Below are 19068 nucleotides of genomic sequence, written 5' to 3' on the forward strand. Positions count from 1 at the left end.
GTTATGCAGAGCACCCTAGCACACTGCTCGGTAGCACTTTGTTAGATCGCTGCCCACCCTGGGGAAATTTGTCGTGATGCAGCAAGTGACAGGAAATGCAGCTCCCATCCGTTTACAGTACCTTATCTCCATTGTGCTATGCCAAGGGGTGCTCTGGATGTACAAATCACTGTCAGAGCGAAATGCTGAAGGAATTAATGTGAACACGAACAAATGACAGAGAGGGGGAGATTTAGTAACAATGTAATGACAGGATGTGATCTTAGGTTTTAGAATGCTGAACTGAGGACATTTCGGTCGCATCTTGAAGTATAGGTCATTGCTCCCCGGAATGAAGAATGAATAGCATTTTGCTATGATTCAGATGAAGTCAGAATTATATAGTATTGAAATAGACCTGTCGGTCCAACTCGTCCATCTGACCCCAGACATGCTACATTAATCGACTCTCATTTGGAAGCATTTGACTCTAATAGCTCGCAAACCTCCCTCTTCATGGTCCCATCCAGTTGCCTTTTTAATGTTATAATTGTACCAGCCTCCCAACTTCCGATGGCAGCTCATTCCATACACGCAACCGCTCTGCATGAAAATATTGCCCCGGAGGTCTATGATATGTCATTTCCCTCTCACCGAATTGTATTCTCTTTGGTTTCAATCACCTACATCAGAGAAAATACCTCCAATATTCACACTATTCATGCCTTCCATGATGTTATAAAACTCCAAGGTGAACACTCAGCCCCGACGCTATAGAGAAAACAGGCCCTTCCTACAATTTAGAAATTGAAGTTGTAGTTCCAGTCAACCATCTCCATCACTATTTGAAAACTAATAGATTTCTTTTCAAATACACCCAAAGTGCTCCCCACTGACACCTTAGTCACTTGTCCTGTCTTATTTCCCAAAAAGTCAAGGTTTGCTACTTCTCTGTAATGGAGATTATTCGATGAGTATTTGGTCTGCATCTGTGCAACTGGGAGTGGGGTCCGCAGTGTCTTCAACTCATTAGTCTGAACGTAACAATAATGTGTCTCAGTGTTATTTTCATTGAGTGTGACAGGGTATACTCTGCATGAGGCTGAACTACTTTCCTGGTGCTATCTTGTCGAACTGATCTCATTACCTGCCTACCCCACTCATCGTGTCCCTCTCATTCACTGCAGCCCGCTTCTCAAACGATCATGACTGGGTTTGTTCGACATCTCCTGGATAAACCTGGCTATTAGATGATCCTTCTCACTGATGATATTTTTGAAAGGCCAATGCACACACAGTTAGCTTTCTCAGTTTGGAGCTGCGATATACACATTATATCGCAGATATATCGTATATAAACGGCCAGCACACCATGTCCTGTCGACAGGGGCATGGACCCCCTTGTTGATAGGCTTGTGCAGGGGGGTACCATTCTCCTCGGAGAGAAGGCAACACACCTAACCCACTGTGCATTTTGTGAGCTCACTATCCAGCTTAGTGCAGTACTTGTCTGAAAATATGTCCAGCAGGGCAGAACAAGCATCAATAACGGTCCCCATTCTGCCTGAATATAGGTTACGATATGTTCTCTGCTCCGACTTGCTCACGGTATATCTACTGGCAGTTAACTTGAACAAGGCTAATACTTCACCAGCCTCACTGCTGCATGCATCACGTGCCATGACTTTCACTCCCTCTCGCCACCACAATAGCTACAACACTACTACCACTTCATCGATTCAGTAGTGTGGACTAATTCGATCCAGATGCTTCACCATTTCCAACCTCTCCCCATCTACACCAGGACCAACAGCTAGGACACACTCCCACTCCAGGAGAAACAGCATGTAAGAAGATAGAAAGGGCCCAGCCGTCTGGCCCGATATCCGTCCCTCACCACCTCCATCACCATGTGAGGAGGATCACTGCACGAGCTGGAGAGGATGGGGATGACTCATGTGGAGATTCTGAAATATTCATATCCCGCCAACTGAGTAAGGAGCACTATTCAATGAAGGACATTTCTAGAATTTAAACCCACTGTCAGTTCCGTTTCCCCGGCACAAATTAGAAGACATAACCCTAATGAGAGGGTGTACAGGCAGGTGGTCACTCCTCACACACAGGATAAGGCCAGCCGAGTTACAGCCAACGGGAGGAAAAGGAACCCACAGACAGTGAAGGGATCCCCTGTGGCCGTTCCCCGCAGCAATAAGTATAGTATTTTGGATACTGATGGTTGGGTCAGCCTACTGGAGAAATCTAGAGTTGTCAGGTCTCTGGCACTGAGCGGAGCAGTGTGGCTCAGATGGGAAGTGGTGAGAATAGAAAAGCCTTCGTGGTAGGTGACGCAGTAGAAAGACAGATTGGTAGGAGATTTTGTGGTCAGGAATGAGACTCCCGGAAGGTATGTTGAGTCCCTGGTACTGTCTCCGATTGGGTTTACAAGAAGGGAGAGGGTGAGCAGCCAGAAATCGTGATGCATATTGGCTCCAAAGATATAACCGTGAAAGGCACTGTGGATCTGAAAGGTGACGACAGAGAGTTAAGCCTGAAGCCGAAGTTCAACATTAAATCACTAGTATTATTAGGTTTGCTACCAGTGCTGCGAGATAATGAGCTGAAAATGTATTTATGGAAAAGCGCAGCAGGTCAGGCAGCATCCAGGGAACAGGAGAATCGACGTTTCGGGCATAAGCCCTTCTTCAGGAAGGGCTTATGCCCGAAACGTTGATTCTCCTGTTCCATGGATGCTGCCTGACCTGCTGCGCTTTTCCAGCAACATATTTTTAGCTCTGATCTCCAGCATCTGCAGACCTCACTTTCTCCTGCGAGATAATGAGTTGAGGAACAGACAGAGAGAGCAGTTTAACACATGGCTGCGAAACTGGTGCACAAGAGGTGGGTTCAGATACTTCGACCATGGAGATGCTTTCCAGTGACGGTGGTACCGGTACATGAATTACATGCTGCATCTGAACTGTAGGAGCAGCAATGGCCTGGTTAGGAAAATTGGTGATCTTGCTCGGCAGGGTTAAACTAGATTGCTGGGCGGATCTTGGAAGCAAGCGCTACATTTCAGAGAGGTAGGTAGTTGTAGATAGGGCAGTGACACGATCTAGTGAATCTATCGGGAATGTTCTTCATGTGATGAAACAAATGGGTCGGTTAAAGTGCACCAGCTTTGTCTCAAGGAGTATCAGAATTAAGCTTGACAAACTTAAAGCATGGATCAGTACTTGGGACTATGATGTTGTGGCCAGAACGGAGTCGTGAGTTTCACAGGGGCTGGAACGTTTGTTAGATGTTCCACGGTTTAGAGTATTTGAAAAGAACAGGAGAGGGAAAAAGAGCATGGACTGTCACATTGTTAATCAGAGAGTGCATCACCGCGACAGAAATTAAGATCGTCGAGGTTGTGTCAGTATGGGTGGAAGTGAGGAACAGCAAGGGAGCAGCCACATCAATGCCGGTTTTCTACAGACCACGTCATAGCGGTAGAGAGATCAGAAAACTCACAGGCCGGTAGAGTTTGGAAAAATGCAGATGTAGCTAGGTGTTGTTTTGACTGACTTCACATTAACCAGAATTGATTGGTGCCTCCTCAGTGCAGATTGTTTGGATGGATCCCTTTTTGTCTGGTGTGTTCAGAAAGGTTTCCTTACTCAGTATGTCGACATGCCGACGAGGGAAGAGGTCATTTTGGATTCAGTATGCAGTAATGAGCCAGAGCATGTTTCAGATCTCATGGTTGGAGGACACTATGCTGACAGTGACCACAGCCGCCTCACATTTGCCACAGCCATGAAGAGGGAAAGGAGCAGTTACCAAGCGAAAATATTTGATTGGGGAAATGAATATCATGATGCTCTCAGGCAGGAGAAGTGAAGTACAGATTGGAAGCAATTGTTCCTCAGAAAGGGCACAACAGACATGTGGAAATTGTTTAAGGAGCAGTTGTTTCGAGTGATGCATAAATTTCTTCCAGTGACACAGGTAAGATTAAGGAAGAAGAACATAGCTGACGTAAGGTGGAGAAAGTAAGGATCGAGCAGCTTTAGAGGATAACAGGTTGACTAGAAAGGAGCTCAAATATGGACTGAGGACAACCAGGAGGGGGGACGAAAAAGTATTGACGGGAAGGATAAGGGAGAACCCAAAGGAATTATATTCTTACGTGAAGAACAAGAAAATGATCATGGAGAAGGTGCGTCTGGTCAGGGATAGCATAGGTAAGTTGTGCGTTGAGTCTGAGAAGATAGGGGAAGACCTAAATGAGTCTTTTTCACGAAGGAAATAGACCTTGTTTTGAATGAGAACTTTGAGGAGCCGGGAAACGGGCTTGAATAGATCGACATTGATGAAGTCGCTGTGCTGGAAATTTTGGCAAACAGTCAGATTGATAAATCCCCAGGTGCTGATCACATTTAACCTTGTTTGCTCTGGGAAGTGAGAAAGGATGTTCCAAAGCTGCTGGCGAATCTTTGCTTATTCACTCTCCACGGCAGTACGCCCGGAGAATTGGAGGTAGGTGAATATTTTCCTCGTCTCAAGAGGTTTAAAAGCGAAATTAATGGCACTTACAGACCAGTCAGTCTTACGTCTGTGGTCAGGAAGCATTTTGAAAGATTTCTGAGGGATTGGATTGATGGCAATGTGGGAAAGCATGGCGTGATTGGAAGCAGGCAGCACGGCTTTTCAAGGGGCAATTCATGCTTCACAAATCATATTGAGTTATTTGAGGAAGTGATGAAACACGTTGATGAAGGTCTGACAGCGGATATTTTGTATATGGACTTCATTATGGCATTTGAGAAGGTGTCCCATGGTAGGCTCATTCGCAAAGTCAAGAGGTATGGCATACAGGGAGATCTGGATCTCTGAATTCAGAATTGGGGTTGGCAGACAGAAGACAGACAGTGGTTATGGATGGAAAGTATTCTGCCTGGATTTGAGTGGTGAGTGCTGATGCGCAGAGCTCTATACCTGGCCTCCGCTCTTTGTAGTTTTTATGAATGACTTGGATGAGGAGGTTGAGGGGTGGATTCGTAATCTTGCCGATGACACAAAGGTTGGAGGGGGCATTGACAGTATTGATGGCTGTTGTAGGCTGCAGCGCGACATTAACAGTTTGCCGAGCTGGTCTGAAAAACGGAAGATGGTGTTCAAACTGGTTAAATGCGAAGTGATGCACTTTGGAAGTTCGAACTTGAAAGCTGTATGTAGGATTTAAAACAGGATTGTTGGCTGTGTGGGGGAAGAGACGAATCTTGGTTTTCAAGTTAGTAGATCTCTTAAAGTTGCAACACAAGTGCATAGGGTGGTTATGAAAGCGTACAGTGAGTTGGCTTTCATTTTCAGAGGGCTCGCGTTCAAGAGCCGTGAGGTTTTCCGCAGCTCGACAAAACGCTGGTGAGATCACTCTTCGAATATCGTGTCTCGTTCTTGTCGTCCGAGTATAGAGAAGGTGTACAAGCTTTATAAAGGTTTCAAAGAAACTGTGACAGGATCCTGGCTGGACTAGATGGCTTGTCGTGCAAGGTGCGGATGACTAAGCTCGGACCTTTCTGTCTGGAGGCAAGGGGGAAGGGAAGTGTTCTGTTCGAGGTGTGCAATGCAATGAGAGGCGTGAAAAAATCGATAGCCAGATGCTTTTCTCCAGAGCAGGAATGACTGCCAAGAAGGGTAAAAGTTTTAAGGTGTTTTGATGAAAGTATAGAGGAGACATCAGGGGTAGGTTTTCTAGACAGACGTTTTGGTAATACATGTAATGCATTGTCACCAGTATAGTGGAAGCAGAGTCATTTGGGACATGAAAGTAACTGGTCGGCATACGCATGAACTGCAGTGAATTGACAGTTGCGTTGGTTGATGTTTTATTGATTAGGCCTAATCCTCCGCACAACATCGTGAGCCAAAGAAATTCTTCTGTGATGTACTTTTGTATGGTCTATATTCTACACACTCAACGACCGAGATGGTTCGAATATTAGACGTGTAGATTAAAATCCCCCATGATAATTGCAGTGTCAGTTAAAGGCATTATTCATTTCTTTGTTTATTTCGTTACCCAAAGAGATGTTTATATGTTGAAGGTGCTCCTGCAATGCTGTTGGGCTGGAGCAGGCTTGCCACCAGAACTGAATTGCGTACCAACAATCAGCTTTATTGAGACAAAGTGGAGACGTCCATCTGTAGTCAAGCAAACTACAGTGATAAACTCCAGGTGAAGGTTATATCACTGAAACGACAACTCTCCTGCTCCTCGGATGCTGCCTGATAGGCTGTGCTTTAACAACGCCACACATTTTGAAACTTCGTTCCACAGATGCCACCAGGTCTGCTGAGTTTTTGTACCAACTGCTGCTACCGATTCAGATTTCCAGTATCCACAGTTCATTGTCTTCTGTTAACCTGAATCATGTTTGGGATTTTTTTAAAAAAGGATCACTTGCCTGCTCCAATCTTCCTTTTCTGCCGCAATGCTGCCACCAAGGTAAACCAATCGACCAAACCCCGCATTCCCTGCCTAAGAGTTGAAGCTGGGGAGCAGTGGAGAACGTGCTGAATCACAGATGTTAGATAACCAGGGAAGGGAGGAGACGCTACTGTATCCTTTCATAATGACACTGTTTTTGCCTTTTCATTTCTGATTGTTTTCCCTGCACATCAGTTTCTCTGAATCTTTGAGATTTCACAGCATGGAGAAAGACGATTTGGCCATTCGTGCAATGTGGATCATCGAAGATCCATCTATTCCAGTCCACGTTTCCAGCTTTGGTTCATAACCTGGTCTGTTCTGGTGTTTCCAGAGCAAATTAGAATAATCTTCTCCCTGTGATTCTGAACGCCATAACAATGGGACTGACGTTTGACATGGTCACACTGTGTTATAACCCCTGGACGAACACTCAACAACTTTTATCGACAGAGGGAGACGCATCGACACTGCTCCCGAGAGAGGCAGAGCTGGCAAGATTACAGCAGCTCGTTGTGTTCCGTTCTGTTCTCCAACCCCACACAGAGGCTTATCTGGCGAAAAGCAGCTGAAGGCGGAACACAAGCCAAATCGACAGACAAATCGAACACAAATTGTCGCAGTGTCCTGGGATATGAAATGGACAGTGACCTGAAATTGTCTACAGGTTGGTCATATGCAACCGAGTCATGACTCACCCCCAACACATTCTTGTCGCGTCTCTGCCTGCTTCTGCCCCTGTCTCACATCCAGTTCCCTCTGACCGTCCACCTCCAAGGGCAATGAGGTGTTTGATACAAACAAAGGCAGATCGTGAACCCAATCTTTACCTGAAAGCAGGGACGGCAATGACAGACACAAGGTATTGAGAAGGGATGGACTTGCATACGTCTGGATAGGGAGACACAAGGATCGCTTCTTCCTGATTCTCTCAAAGTCTGATTCCAGAACTGTGCACTGCGTCAGGTATCCCCTATCCCAATGTCCTAATTAATACAGTATCTGACAGGCAGATCTGGAGCAATCAGTTGCACCCCTTCCTTGCGCCCCTACATTGAGAAAATACTGGCTTATTGTTTCACAAAGTGAGCTCACCAGAGGTGGCCATAAAGACCTCCAGCACAGAAAATGCCCTTCAGAACATCAAGTCGGTACCAGTCGAAGACAATCCACTGAATGTTCTCATATCAGTTTCAGCGCTTCACTCATAGAAGCAGGAGACTTTAGCAATGGAAGCGTGCATCTGAAAGCATCTTAAACGGTTTAGGGGTTTCTCCTTGATCTACCCGACACGCAGTGGATTTCAAATTCTAAATATCCCTAATATGGTTGTGATGTTTTCCCGCTCCTGTGATTTGATTCTTGAAGATGAAGACACTGAGAAAACATCCTTCCTATTTGAAAACAGTTCTCAAACACAGTCGACTAACAGCCTTCCTTTCTAGATTTCTCGTCCTTATGAGCTGAGGGAGAGTGAAAACACTTCACAACTTTCAAAAGGGTGAAATGTCGAGACATTCTGGTCCGGTTTTATCTTCCCAATTAAAGGAATGAACGTTAAATCGAAAACGAAAACAGAAAGCGCAGCAGAAATTCAGCAGATCTGGCAGTGTCTGTGGAGAGATTTATGTACAATATATGAGAGTTTCTTCAGCACTCTGTTTTCTCTCAGAGCTACTGTCAAACTGCCTGGGTTTCTCCACCAGTTTCTTGTTTTTGTTTGATTCACAGTATCCGGATCCCCTTACAACGGCCATTGAAACAACACAGATACCCCTTTGTGGTTCCTCACTGGATGAGATTTTCGTTTTGCTAACATTTTCCTGACTCCAAAAAAAAAACTGGAATTGCGCCGCAGAGAATATTGATCAATTGAAAACAGAACTCGCTTCCACCCAGGATGATTTGTAATTTCCAAACTCTCGGCTAAAAGCCGTACACGCTGACCAATGGCGTCATAGAGAATGGTAAGCCTGTAATTTGCACGATGTCATAAAATAGGTTGTTAGTGAATTCATCATCCAGCCTGCCTCTTCGGAATGACAATTGCTCTCTCTCAGTTTCCAAAATGAATCCTAGGGCATTCATTGTGGAGACATGGGAACAATCTGATACCATCCTGTGCAGACACATTCATGTCACCAAAATCACCTTTCCAACAACCAGGAATGTCTCCCTTCGAAGTTTTCAGTGTTTTGTCTGTTCCTGAATTTTCTAATTGTCCCAGAGCCCACATGAGGTTTCAATTCCTCACGTGAAGGAACGAGATTCCTATTAATGTCGAATATCAGTTCATGCTCTTACCCTCACACACAATATTTTTCCAGTACATTTTATCTCACATTGTGTTTCCTGTTACTGTTAACTACACGATCTGGTAGCTTTTTTCCCTTACTATTCTTCACCCCGACATAAACAGATTATGCGTAATTATCTGCTTAACTTTGGTATTCTCAAAGCATTGTAGAAATGTAATCACAATCTCTGCATATCACACGTCTTCATATTTCTTTTTTCAATATTAATTGATCCTTTTCTATGTTATTTTTGCATTCGTTAAGAAAATTAAAAGCGGGCAACAGACACTGCTGTGACTCGGATTCAAGCTGAGGTTGCTCTGACCGTAACACAGAGTATGTACAATAAGTATGCCACACAATGAGCTGACAGAAAAGATAAAACAAGTAAAGTTCTGCGCAGGCTAGAAACACAACAGAAATTCTTAGAAAATTGCAGACTGAGATTAGGGAAACCGGAATTGGAAGAATCTAAGGAATTCAGGGCCACAGGTGGTGTGAATGCCCAGCATTCATACCATACACGATTGAGACTGATGGATCTCTACAAATTAAAAAAAAAATCAAGTGCTCAGTGGATGGCGCAGAATAATGGTGTTGAAGTCTGAGCCATCCATGATACCAGTGAACAGCGAGACGGGCTCGATGTGCTGAGTGACCGCATCATATTTGTTCCATTTTAAAATGAAAGCATTTTTTCGTTACGATCATTTGGCAAAAGTAATCCATACTGAGATGGAAATCATATTATTTTTCTGGGCTACGACCTTGGATATATTTCTCAGTCAACAATCGAGTTTGACATCACTAGTTCCCTCCCACAAGCGTTATCCACATAAGGCAGGAAAATAAATTTTAAGATTACCACATCAGCTACTATTCATTGAACGGTAGAGCATACTTCTGCTGGCACCTCATTCCCATTGTTCCTCATTCAATATATGAGTGTATTTCATCAATAGCTTCTAACCTGTGAAGAGATTTGATCAAATGATAGAAACGTTTAATTTATCTGCTCGAACAGATGAGCAACTAAGGTAATCAGTTTATTATAAGTCAACATGCTGTGAGCTAGGTGGAGCCAGTGACACTGTCTTTACACATATCCCATTTGACGGTTTGTGCAGACACAGTGATTGCTCAAGATAATTGGTGTACATTGTGTCTTTGACAATTCAGTGATCATGCAAGTTAACGAATCACGGTCTGAGGTAACAAGAAAGATGACAGCAGCAAGAATGGGTGGACATGGCAAAGCGAGTGGGAGTTGGCGCCACGTGTGCAGACGAAACGAGATGAGTAAACTGTCGCCTGACCCGCTCGGCTACCTGGTCACATGCTCAGAAAGTTGGTTGCAAAGCAGATAATGGCATATGATCACGTCAAATTACCGCATGCTGAATAAATTTGAATCAAAATTGATTTCTGACGATTTATAACATCATCAAAATCAAAAAACAAAACGATTTTTGAAAGTGCTGCTGTGATGGGTTCATTACGAGTAAGAATTGTGCCAAGATAGGTTATCCTATAAGAAATTCGGTCATATTCGCACCCACACTCAGCCTTCACATACTGTTTCTTCAGTCAGTATCTCGTTCACACCGTGGTTCTAATCTTAGCCAATTTACTGCTCTCCCTCTTCATCAGTATTCCAACGATGACACTTTGGATTATTCCAACATCCTGAAAAGCCATTCAGGGTAAGTCTCACTGAGCGAACTGATTTATCTTAGTTAAGGTGTCCTGTCCATTGGTACTGGTCTGACAGCAGCAACACGAGGTGATTCTCTGTCTGAGTTTTAAACCAAGGTCACAGCAGAGAAAGCTCCTTCCTAATCACGAGAACATTGAAGAGGCTGTAGATGAATAGTGAAAGTTGGTTCATCAGTAGCTCTTCTGTCTTGTCCCTTATTCCATGTGTCAGTTAATTAAGTCGACCTCAAAGTCTGTCAGTGTTTCACTGTTGCTCTTCTTACAGAATCCTGAATTTACACGCACAAAACGGTGTGAATACTCACATTCGTGCTCCTCCACGTCCTAGAATTAACACGATGATCAGTGGTTAGCGCTGTTAGCTCACAACCCCAGCAGCCAGCGTTCAAACTCACTCTCAGCGACTGTCCATGTGGACTTTGCATATTTTCGCTGTGTCTGTATTGGTTCCCTCCCACTGTCGGAACATGCGCAGGTTAGATGAATTGCGTATGTCAATTGTCCATTGTGTTTCTTGTCAAGTAGGTTAGGTGCATAAATCAGGGATAAACATCGAGTAATCGTTAGGTGAATGGGTCTGCTGGTGGATATCTCTTCGGAGGGTCTTTGTTAACTTGTTGGGATGAAGGGCCTGTTTCCACACTCCCGAGATTCTTTGAGACCTCTATGAAATAATATTTCCTGTTCAAACTACGACAGATCGCACAGTAAGAAATATCTTCGCTGTCACCTGTAGCATCTTCAGGACGAGCATTCTCATTTGTTGTTGCAAACTTTGAAGTAAGACAATTCTCGCTTGGATTCTATTGGTCCCAGATAAGCTCGATCATTCTCCAGAAACAGTGGTTGTTCACTGAACAGCACCAAAATGTTTGGGCTCCATCTGTTAAGGAATTGAACCACGGTCTCCCACGTGATAGGCTGGGATACTAACCAATACAACACCAAGATCATAACAACCACAGCTCGCCCGCAAGCTCCTTGTACGTAGTTTGGTGACCAAAAAAAGCGCTTTATAAATCTAATCTCCTTTGATTTTCTATCATTTCGTCTAGGATAACCGAGATTCACAAATTCACATCTGAATAATTTGGACGTTTATGAGGGTTTCTCCATCTCTGAACTTTAGCGGCACCACGTTCCAGATTCCAAACAACCGCTTGCTGATGTGTTTTTTTTTCCGCACATCTTCTCAAATATTTCAGCCTCTTACCTTACATTTCTGTACCACTGGTGATCGATCCCTCCATCAAGGGGAAAAGTTTATTTCTGTCTACTCTATCCAAATCCTTTATTATTTTGTACATCTGAATCAAGTCTCCTCTCAATCTTCTCCTCTTTCAGGATATGAACCTCAGTCTGTTCAATCTCTCTTTATAAATGAAACACTTCAGCCCTGACAATATCCTGGTAAGTCACTTCTGCACTGTTCCCTGTGCTATCAAATCTCGGTAATGATGTCAAACGCAGAACTGTACACAATCCCCTCGTTGGAGCTGAACGAACAAAACGAATGACGCAGAAAGCCACAGAACGTGTCTTATCTGATGAAGTACATTTTTCTCAACACTGCCCTTCATTTTTCCTGAGGCTGATGCCACAGTAAATTCTGGTGTAGCTCCATAAACGCTACTACTTGACGATCGATCTCACAACTGCCGGATCGAAATGGATCGACAGATTTCTAGGTCCTCATGGTTGGATTGGGGTTGGTCCACGCAGCAAGAGTGTCCCGAGCAGCACAGAGTGAATGGTGTCAATGTGAAAGTGAATTTTCTATTGCGCAATACCTCAGGGAAGTGGGAGAAGGGACGGAAAGGAGGGTTCTTAGTCGTTGGCTAAAGAAAAATCACTGAAAATGAGTGGGCTTCATTCTGATTTATGAAACGCAGAGATGTGAGGGCACTGGATTTCAAGAAATAAAATGATCACTTTGGAAAATATTTTCATATAAAAACAATTAGTTCCTAATACCGCTTGTTGGGCGCGTGACAGACGAAGTATAAATGGACAAATGCACAGCTGCGATTACCCAGTTTCGAGCCGAGGTTCTGACACCACAATACAGTGTATTAACCACTGTAAAATCACAGCACCACAATTAAGCATGCTGGTAAACTTGGCACTAAGTATATTAGCAAACCATTCATCAGGAATAGCAGCAGCTAAATAATAACAATGCTCGCAAATAGTTGACTGAGATGTGGGAACTCAGGATAGCCTTAACCATTAAATTCGATGTCTGCAGAGGCTGTGAAGATTCCATCTTGAAGTATGCTGAAAACTGAGTTTATAGATTTCTACAAAATATCAAAGTATCAGGGAATTGTTCCTGATATGGTTGAAGTGCATTTTTTCTGGCAAATTGGATACACATTTTGCTTGATGGCAGGAAGCAGATGATAATAATAATAGGAGGATGCTTGTTTAACTGGAGGCCTGCGAATAGTGGATTCCGTCAGGAGTCCGTGCTGAGACAATTGCTGTCTGTAATATATATCAATGATGTACATGAGAAGGTACATGGCATGACTAGTAAATTTGCAGTTGCCACTAAAATATATGATATCGTGGATAGTGTGGAAGGTATCCGAAAATGCAGCCAGATCTTGATCAAATGGGGTGGTGAGCCGAGAAAGAAAAAATGAGGTTTAATATAGATTAGTGTGCATTGTTGCATTTTGAAAAGTCAAATCAAGGTAAACGTTTCATGGTGAATGGTAAAATCTTACAGAATGCAGTGGAAAAGAGGGACCTTACATATCAGGTGCATGGTTTTCTGAAAGGGGAATCACACGGAGACAAGGCAGTAAAGAAGGCTTTAGGCAAACTGGCCTTCATGAATCAGAGCACTGAGTAACGAAGTCGGGAAGTTATTTTTCAGTTGTACAGGACGTTGATGAAGTTGCACCTGCAGTAATATTATCGGTTTTAGTCGCTTTGCTATTGGAAGGAGAGTGGAAAACAATTAACAGGATGTTGCCAGGACTCAATGATCAGAGTTGTAGGGAGAGGTTAAATCATTTCCCACTTTCGTTTCAGAGCATAAGAGGCCGAGGGGGGATTTATAAAAGTGTGTAAGGTCATCAGAAGCATGGGCAGTATGAATGCACTCAGTGTTTTTTTTTTCCAGTGTTAGGGAAACAAGGACTGGAAGGCATCAGTTTAAGGTTAGCGGGGAAAGAATAAAAGGGAAAATCTGTGGCAACAATTCTATAAATGGATTTTGCGGATATTGAAGAAGCTGCCAGATGAAGTGTTTTGGGGTGGGTACATTAACAACATCTCAAAGGCATTTGGACAAATACATGTATAAGAAAATTTTCGAAAAACATAGGTCAAGTGCAGGGAAATGGAATTAGCATGGATGGAATCGGCCGTATTTATCGTGTCCTGCCTGTCTGTGAATCCAGACTCACAACAACATATCTGCCCCTTAGTACAAGCATCCCTACAATGTGGAAGAAAGCCATTCAGTCCATACCAACACTCTTACGTACATCCCACCCATATCCACAAGCCTAACATTGCACCCATATCCACAAGCCTAACATTGCACCCATATCCACAAGCCTAACATTAGCCACAAGGCTAATCCACCTGACCTGTACATCTTTCAGCTGTGCTTGGAGGCCTACACATACACAAAAAGAATGTGCAAACTCCACACAAAATATCGTCCAAGCCTGTGATCGGGTCCCTGGCGCTGTCAGGCAGCAGTGAGTTAGGAATGACCAACAAACGTTGTCCTGATCAACGATATCCATATCCAATGGGAGAGTGAAGGAGAAGAAAACCACATTCACAACAGGGAAAAACTGGACGGTCTCAGCATGAACTCAACTTGTTGTCCACCCTAGATAGACACAAAAATACTCACGCAACAGAGAAACCAGGTAAACATAAGGAGTATGTGAAGAGAATCAATACCAATTGAGGAGGAAGCATGTTTATTCTATTAGAATGGCGCCAGTGACATCATCAAGTTTACATACGGCAGCAGAAGTCAGGTTCTGCTGTTCTTGCTGCTGTTCATCCCCAGCAGGAATGCACTATATCCGGATGCCTGTTTCAGACAGTGAAAGTCATACAGTCAGTCAATATGAGCACAGACCCTAGCTTAACCTGTCCATGCTGAACATAATTCCAAAGTGTAATAATCCCACCTTCCTGCTCCTTGCACTTGCTTGGGGATAGCATTGTCATTGTGGTATTACTGCTGAATTGTTAATTTACTGTAAGACTGTGGTAGAGTTCTGGAGACACAGGTTAAAATCCTGCCACAGCAAGTGCTGAAACGTGAATTCAATAAATATCTGAAATGAAGAAGTCGACTGGTGATCATGAATTAATTGCCAGGGAAACCGATGTGGTTCACTACTGCCCTTTTGTGAAGAAAACTGCTGTACTTACCTAGGTTCGCCTATATGTGACTCCAGACCCATCGCAATGTGCCCACTCCTAATTGTCCAGACCTCAGTGCAGGGTCCACCACACTGCTGTGCAGCTGGAGTCATATGTCAGGCAGCCAAGACAAGTTGCCATATTCCTTCCCTAAAAGACATTAGTAAACCAGAAGAATCTTTTTCCATCAACGGATTCATGATCATCATTCGAGTCTCACTTCCAAATTTTACTGATCTCAAATTACACCATCTGTAGCAAGCCTGGATCCTCTGTGCATTACCTGGACCTCTAGAGTAACAGTCGAGTGTTGATACAACGATGCCCTTGAAATTTATTTTATAAACTTCTGTAAAGTGACCTCTTAAACTTCTGTGCTCCAGTGAAAAAAGTTCCAGCCATTTCTAAACAACTCAAACCTTCAAGCCGTTGCAACATCCTGGCAAATCTATTGGGTAATAATATATTTTCTGTAACAGGGAGGGCCGACTGGACAGTATTCCATAACTGGTCTAACTAATGTTAGGTGCAGTCTCAACATCACTTTCTAACTTCGCCACTCAAAGGACTGAGCAATAAAGGCAAATGTGCCAAATGCCTTTTTAACCACCCGGTCTAAGTTTGAGGCAAACTCCAAAGAAATATATGCCTGTAACCTTTGGCCCCTCTATTCAACAACACTACCCAAGTCACAAGCACGAATTGTGTAAGCCCAATGTTCTTTTTTGACCAAAATGCAATATCTCGCAGCTATCGCAATTGAACTACGTTTGCCCTTTTTCAGCTCATAAACCTATTTGGTTTCTATCCATTTGTAGTCTGAGAGAACTTTCTTTACTGTATGCAATATTGGTGCTGTCCTCAAACTTACTAACCATGCCTTCCCGAGTTCTATCATTTTCTCATGTAGGTCGGTGATTTGGACTTATTTATAGTGACCATAATTTTGATGTTTGCAGACGATTCAACAATTGGTCATGAGGAAGAAAGCCGTGGACCACAAAGAGAACATTTGGATAGAAGAATGGTGAAAATAATTAACTCTAGAGAAGTTTTGCCATGTAAATTCGGAAGCTTAGCGTGACATTAGAGATGTTCAGGAAATCATGAGAGGCACGATAGTCTTGAATAGCCAAGCTATTTTCTCCAGAATAGGCGAGTCTAAAACAATTGTGTGTAGGTTGAAGGTGAGAGCGGAAAGATTTAAAGGGACCTGGTGGTTTATTTTTTTGGCATGAGTGTGGTGTGCATACTTGAAGTGCTTTTACAGGAGGTAAGGTAAGCGATTAAGTTTACAAATTCAAAACATATCTGCGTAGTTCATAAATAGGAATGATATCGAGGAATATTGACCAAATGCTGGTAAACAGGGACGAAATCAGACTGGGATATCTCGCGGGCATGCACAATGGGACAAAAGGTCTGTTTCCATACGATATGATTTTCTAATTCTACCAGAGGGATGAAAATAAACTCTATAAGTGCCTTTGGATGGGAAATTATCTTCACAGGGAGTTTGAGATGCCAATCGTTTTACATTTATTTAAAGCTGAATCGGATAAATATTTGACAGCGAAGTGAAATTTGTATAATGGAATACAGACAGGAAAATGCAATTGAGACAAAAGCCAAATCAGGCACGAACTTAGTGTCTGGTGTAGAAGGCTCAAAATGCCTAATAACCTTCTCCTGCTCTTCAGTCCTATTTCCCAATATTCCATCCGGCCCTTCAAACGTGCTAGACAGGAACAGTTTGAGGCCACTTAGTACTATGGCCTGGTGCACAGAAATAGAGGAGAACATTGAGCCCCTCAAGACTGCCACACATGCTTTGGGATGATTTGGAAAATGTAATTGGAAAGACCATGCTGGTCATGGAAAATGATCCTTATCTCTCATTACTGAGTTTCCAGTCCCTGCAGTATGTCCCTCATTTGTTGGTCATGTTAGCGTAAGAAATTCACAGTGAATACAACCTCCACACCTCACTGACTGATGGGTGAGAAAGTCCTCTGGTCTCCTTGACTGCAACATTCAATGACAGAAACTCCAGGGGAATAACACCCACTAAGCTTCTAACAACAGAATGTGATAAAATCAGAAAATTGAGCAGATCATTTACCCACCAAATCTGCCTTGCCCTTCATGAGATCATGGCTGATTTGCTTCTAGGTCCTGAATCCACTTTCATGATCAGGTCTTCATAGCACTCAACTCCATCAAATATCAAAATCCATCTACCTCCTCTTGAAATACTCTCAGTGACTGAGCTCTCTAGCTCTCAGAAATAGAGAATGTCTGATATTGATTAATCTTACTAATCCTACAACATGATCTATTCATATGAACTAAAGAAGCAAAAACAAGGGCTGAGGTAAGAGTGACTGGCCCTGATATCAAGGCAGTGTTTAACGGAATGACATGATGGAGGTGAACCACGTTGAACTTAATATGAACCAGTCGGACACTACCTAATAGTTGTCGTCATTCATATCACAAAATAACATGTTTGTGGTTGGTCACTATCTACAGTCTCAGTCTTGGCCCATGTCTGTGGGAGATCCTCAGGCTAGATTCCTCAGCACAAGTATCTTCAACTATCTCACCAATGTCTTTCCCAAACCAAGAGATCACAAGTGGGGATTGCCACTGAAGATTACAGTGTTTGCTATAATTTTCCCACAGTACCCCGTCCCTACCCCAGTCTTAAAGCAATCTGTGTCCATGTGTAGTAAGACTTGGAGAGCATTATGATTTGCGCTGTCAAAGTGTCGTCCATTATTGTAACAGTACTGTTATGCAGTATATATTAACAGAGTAAAAGGTGGACCTCATTCTGTACCTCAAGCTCATTTCATTTGAATATTAGGCAGTCTTTTAGTGCATCAAAGCTATTGGACAAGAACAGGGATAAGCCCTTCAGTGTCTTCAGCCTATTACGGAGGTAAAGAGACAGTGTTGTGTGCTCGATCAGGCCACTCATCTTAAGAAAAAACGGTTTAAGGCGGCTGCTTTATTTTATTGCTTTAAAGGCAACTGCAAAGTGTCATGTTGCAGATGTGATGTGACTGACCAAGCTACTCAATGTGAGGCATAACAATTTTTTTAAACAATAGAGTTAAAATGCAACCGAAGGAAGAGGGATTTGCAATAACTTTACTGGACAACGTAACATTGTAGTACAATATCTATTACTAATTTCCTGTGCCAGTACAATAGCATCCCACAAACGCACCCATTGGCAAAAAGGGAAATTCAGGCAGTGGTTGTCACTTGCACTTCTCCAATTCAGGAGGGGGATATTCAAGAGAAAATCCTGAGAATGTAGCAACCAGGAGGGTTTTTTTGTGGCTTTCGACTCTGTTGAGACTCCATAACACCTGATGCTACTGAAAAGCCAAAACTCCGTGCGAGCTGGCCACACCCATTGAGACTGCATCCAAATAAATACAAGTCCTCTCACACTGTTTACTCAAGTAGTATTAATTATCCAGCTCGGTATTTTTCGTCATTCTCTCCCATAAATGAAAGCAGGACAAAATAGCTTTTGAAACCTACAGTGTTGTCACACTCGTTACCACAGGGCGCTGTTTAACAGGAATTGCCATAGGTGTGGAACCCTTGTACAATCAGATGAAGAAGAAGTCATTCAGCCCCTTGAGTCACTTACACAGGAACAGAAAGAGACAATAGATGCTCTAACACGAAAATCAAATGGAACAGAAGCTGTGAAGACAGACTCCTCCACGGTGTTCCTCGTGTCTCCATTGCTCGTGGTACACACGTGGAAATCTAACATGGTTTTCTAGTGAGGATGGAAAATAAATGTTTTATTTGAACTCTCAAGGAGACATTTTCCATCTCCAAGAAGGCAATCTGTTGTCCTGTATGGAGTTCAGAAGCTGGTGGAAATGGCCATCTGTTTCAGAAGGAATGTATTGTTGCTCCTGTGAGGATTGTGAACAACGTGGAGTTCAGTACAGTGTCGCTCCCTGCATGACCATTAATGTGGGGACAGTTCATTCAGAGCCTGTACCTCTCAGTCGAGTTATGGCTCTGCAGAGGAACGAACACCTCTTATTAATGCTCTACAATATTGATGAATGGACTCTTTAACTTTAATAATGTTGATATTGCTCATATTGATGTGGTCGATTGCACATCCTTTGCGGTATAATCGATATTCCTTACTTT

The sequence above is a fragment of the Chiloscyllium plagiosum genome, chromosome 8 (assembly GCF_004010195.1).
Source record: "Chiloscyllium plagiosum isolate BGI_BamShark_2017 chromosome 8, ASM401019v2, whole genome shotgun sequence".
Lineage (NCBI taxonomy): Eukaryota > Metazoa > Chordata > Chondrichthyes > Orectolobiformes > Hemiscylliidae > Chiloscyllium > Chiloscyllium plagiosum.